At 39.3% G+C, this 5,038-nt stretch overlaps 1 non-coding gene across 1 annotated transcript; it reads left to right on the forward strand.

Moving 5' to 3' along the window:
• Positions 1-4,457: 4,457 nt before the first annotated feature.
• Positions 4,458-4,533, forward strand: TRNAG-ACC (transfer RNA glycine (anticodon ACC)). The gene has a single exon. It is a non-coding gene; the product is annotated as a tRNA-Gly (tRNA).
• The last annotated feature ends 505 nt before the right edge of the window (positions 4,534-5,038 follow it).

Consider the following 5,038-nt stretch of genomic DNA (forward strand, 5'->3'; position numbering starts at 1 on the left):
TTTCAAGAATTAATTTAATGGAGACTTTCTTGATCCTACCTTCCTTTGCACTGTCCTTGTGACTGATTCTGTTCTAGCCATTATTTGTTTTCAAGTCAGTCTCCCCAAAATAATGTCAGCTCCTTGAAGGATGGTATTTTGTCACATTCGTCTTTGTATCCCTAGTATCTTGGACAGAGTTATGTTTATCCAGGGGCTATAGAATGATTGCTACTCCAAAAACCTGGACTTTCTTTTCTAAGTCCTGCCTCACAGTAAGAGAAGTCTCCTCCAGCCCAATGTGGAAATGCCACCTATAATTTCTCCCCTGAACCACCTTACCGCCACCTTTCCCTATTGGTAGATTTACCAAAAGCATAATTAAGATTTCCAGTACACTCTTCTCAAAAACATCAAGAAATCCATTGCTTTCAATAGAAGAAGACTATATTTCTGTTTTGTACCTATCAATAATAGCTAAGATCCTAGGCAAACATTTGGATTACCTTAAACAAACAGTTTTCAAATGTTCAGAACAAGACTTTATGAATAAAAATGCTCTTTATTAAAAATACTTATTTCCCAGACCCACTTCCCAAATTTCTTACTCTGTATGTCTAAAGTAGATTTTGGAAACCATGTTTTTACTTAGCATTCCAAAAGATGCTAACACAAGTAGATCTTTAATTACATTTCAAAGAAAGCTTAAGTATTTCAAAAAGCAATCCCACTTCACATTTGACCTCAAAGGCACCAGTAACACAGAAACAGCTGTATTAAATTCCAGATTATTCTAAAGGCAGCTTATTTAAAAAACAACTTTAGAAATTGTATAATACCAGAACTCTTTATGCCTAATTGTATTTTAAAAAGAGTTTTTAAAAAATATATTTTTTATCTCTAATATTGCTGTCCCTGTATCTAATCATACATATATTTAGAATAGCGAATTATGGAGAAATCAGGAGAGCTGTTTATTTTTCATCCATTCCTCAGGCACCTGTCTGAAGTCTATAAAATCTATAGCACTTCATTTTTGTCTCAAAATGTTCCCTTCTAACTAGATTCTAACATATTATATCCCGATATAGTATTTCCTAGACAATTAAGGAAAGGAGTTTATTTAGCTTTATCTGCACAAGAGCCAAATGAACCCGGAAAAATTATTTGCTATTTTAAATGATAATCATGTGGGGGAACTAGAAGTGAGCAGATATAACAGAGACAGCCTCTCGTTCTACTAGTCAACAAGGCTGATTCAACTGCCTTGCTAGCTGTACAGGAATCACCTTCCTTGAATCTCCCCTGCCTATGTCCTTCCCAAAGCAGTGTCTTTGCCCAGTACAAACAGACCTTCCCAACTCAGGACAGCCAGTCTTTCTTCAGGGGGACACTATTAGATATCCTCTGTGAAAACCTCTATACGGCAATCACCAAGAACATTTTTTTTTTTAATAAATTTTTATTAATGGTAATGGGATGACATTAATAAATCAGGGTACATATATTCAAAGAAAACATGTCTAGGTTATTTTGTCATCAAATTATGTTGCAAACCCCTCGCCCAAAGTCAGATTGTCCTCCGTCACCCTCTATCTAGTTCTCTGTGCCCCTCCCCCTCCCCCTAACTCTCTCCCTCCCTCCCTCCCATGTCCTCCCTCCCCCCCCACCCTTGGTAACCACCACACTCTTGTCCATGTCTCTTAGTCTCATTTTTATGTTCCACCAATGTATGGAATCATGTAGTTCTTGTTTTTTTCTGATTTGCTTATTTCACTCCTTATAATGTTATCAAGATCCCACCATTTTGCTGTAAATGATCTGATGTCATCATTTCTTATGGCTGAGTAGTATTCCATAGTGTATATGTGCCACATCTTCTTTATCCAGTCTTCTATTGAAGGGCTTTTTGGTTGTTTCCATGTCTTGGCCACTGTGAACAGTGCTGTAATGAACATGGGGCTACATGTGTCTTCACGTATCAATGTTTCTGAGGTTTTGGGGTATATACCCAGTAGAGGGATTGCTGGGTCATAAGGTAGTTCTATTTGCAGTTTTTTGAGGAACCACCATACTTTCCTCCATAATGGTTGTACTACTTTACAGTCCCACCAACAGTGAATGAGGGTTCCTTTTTCTCCACAGCCTCTCCAACATTTGCTATTACCCGACCAAGAACATTTTTTAAATGAGATCCTTTTATAAGCAACTTATCCTCTCAAAACAGATACTAATAGATATCAATGGGTTTTACGCAAGCGGCAGTGACCCAAGCAGAGCTGAGGTTGTTGTCATCAGTATAGTCTTAATAAGACAAATCTAGAGCTTACATCTTTATCAGAAATTGAACCAGCTAATTCACATAGCTCTATAGATGATTTCTATGCATTTTATTAGAGATTGCAAGAGCTCCCCACATGTAATCCAATAACTACAGCTGCATTGAAACATCTGATCAATAACCCAAAGCTAAACAGGGCCTCAGGAGGGAATCTTTTTGCCAGAAATGTTTGAATCTTTTCCTAAGTGGTGAACCCTAATCATTGTCAAAGTACTTATACTAATTAACTCCTCAAGTAGAGTTCCCACAGGATGAATTCAAAGTATATTCTACCCAGTCTTCTAAAAAGAAAATTCTCTAATTTCCCCCAAATTACTATCCCATTAGTCAGCTGGACAATCCTTTTAAAATCCATTCTAAGATTGTTTCCAAAAATTTTCAAAATGGAGATGTTTAATATCTTCTCTAAGAAGTGAATGGATGTTTTAGGCACAACTAGTTCTCTAGAGATCACTGTCTCGCTTTGGTCCATTTAGCTGTAAAAACAATTAAGAAAATGTGAGAATTTTCTGTGATGCTTCAGTAGCACAAGACTTGTATGTGATGCTTTAGTACCTCAAAACATATTAACTCTAGAGAAATGACTATAATGTAAATGTATAATCTTGATTCTTTTAATAGCTAAAATCAACAGCATAAAATGTTAGCAAAAATGTTGCTATTGTAAGCAGAATAAAAGTTAGGGGGACATTTTGGCTGACCATGAGAATGAACAACTTTCCTAGGAAGAGCTCTTGGGGTTGAAGGGCATTCCCAGTAGAGCTAAAGTACAAAATTAAGAAACTCTTTAATTAATAAATTGACATAATAATCTGCATTTTATAACAGAATAACTGAGACACAGACATTAAATAATTTTACAAGGTTGCATACTATTAGATTGGGCAGCCAAGAACCAATGGTGGTCTTCTGACTCCAGAATCTGTGCTATGAATTACTAATTCTTTTTGCTTTGAGCAACTGCACTAATTAAATTGTATTGGCATAAGATGACAGAAGTGCATTTCACCATTCTCTTCCTCAAGATGAAGAATTACATGGCATTAGCTGGCTCTGTCATAACATCATTTTAGATGTTTTATGAGCCATAGCAACCCAAAATTCTCAAGAATAAGTGTATTTGGTGTGAGTACCTTTTGTAACTCCAAGGGTTACAATTCAAAAATTTTACATCTGATCATCCATCAACTTTATACTTCTTTCCCCTTCTTACTCCAGTTCTGTCTCTTATCAATAGATGTGGCATGATTAGGGGTGTGCTTTTAACAGGTTGCTCTGGCATCAATGAGCAGGTTGGATTGAAGCAGGAAGAAGGTAGAATAAGGAGCCCAGTTCAGAACTTACTAGTATTGAGAAGAACTGTACTTTTCAATACCAATTGTGGTTCCAACTGGGGTCATCGGTTTTAATACCCTGTGCTTCCTTGCCAGAGACAGAGGTGTACCATGAGTCCCAAGCTGGGCCAAACATGGCACTTCAGCCCCTGTCCACAATTGTTAGGACCCAGATGTGGAACCAACATCTAATCAATTAAAATACTTTCTCTACAGCTCGGAGGAGAAATAAAAAAGGGTTTTCATTAAGGCTGACAAAGCTCTGACAATCTGAGCTCGGAACCTGGAACTAATGGCTTTGCCTCCCACATTTTGGAGGATCTGGTCCACAGCAGGGTACTCCGGGAGAAAGTGAGTAGAGATGGAAGGAGAGAGTCCTGACAGAGTTCAAGTCTCAGAGGGCCCTATTACTGACCTCATTCTTATTCTCTCCGACTGACTTTCCTCCACTTCCTTTAATTTGCAAACTTCCCTAGAATCACTCTAAAAAATGCCCGCTTTTCCCTTTGTTCAACCCAGTGCTAGGTTTCTGGCACTAACAAACAAGAATCTTAACTAAAGGAGATATCAAGAAGCATATGGACTGAGAAGAAGCTGTTAGATTTTTGCAATTTGTAGTGTATAGGTGAAAGAAAACTGGAGTCAATGAAATGCCGGCAGCAGGACACAGATGTCAAAGGATGTATGACCAAAGGGTAATGAAGTAGAGTCAGTGAGGGTGCGTTAGACTTCTGACAACTTCAGAAGGCAGGAAATGGGCAATAAGTGTAAGGAGTAACAGTTTTATGAGTATAAGAGATTGAGCCCTGGCCGGTTGGCTCAGTGGTAGAGCATCGGCCTACCGTGTGGAGGACCCGGGTTCGATTCCCGACCAGGGCACACAGGAGAAGTGCCCATTTGCTTCTCCACCCCCACCTCCTTCCTCTCTGTCTCTCTCTTCCCTTCCCGCAGCCGAGGCTCCATTGGAGCAAAGATGGCCCGGGCGCTGGGGATGGCTCTGTGGCCTCTGCCTCAGGTGCTAGAGTGGCCCTGGTCGCAACATGGCGATGCCCAGGATGGGCAGAGCATCGCCCCCTGGTGGGCAGAGCGTCACCCCATGGTGGGCGTGCTGGGTGGATACCAGTCGGGCGCATGCGGGAGTCTGTCTGACTGTCTCTCCCTGTTTCCAGCTTCAGAAAAATGAAAAAGAAAAAAAAAAAAGAGAGATTGAACCTCCTTTACTGTAAATGGGTAATTCTTACTGTATAAATGAATGGATATTTTGTTATAAAGTGGATGTTATATTGTTATTCAAAAGGGTACACAGCTTCTCTTCAGGGTCTCTTCATGGCATTTTCCAGTGTATCAAAACCAGGTCACACAACACCATATTGTTATAAATTTT

The sequence above is a fragment of the Saccopteryx bilineata genome, chromosome 12 (genome assembly GCF_036850765.1).
Source record: "Saccopteryx bilineata isolate mSacBil1 chromosome 12, mSacBil1_pri_phased_curated, whole genome shotgun sequence".
Taxonomy (NCBI): domain Eukaryota; kingdom Metazoa; phylum Chordata; class Mammalia; order Chiroptera; family Emballonuridae; genus Saccopteryx; species Saccopteryx bilineata.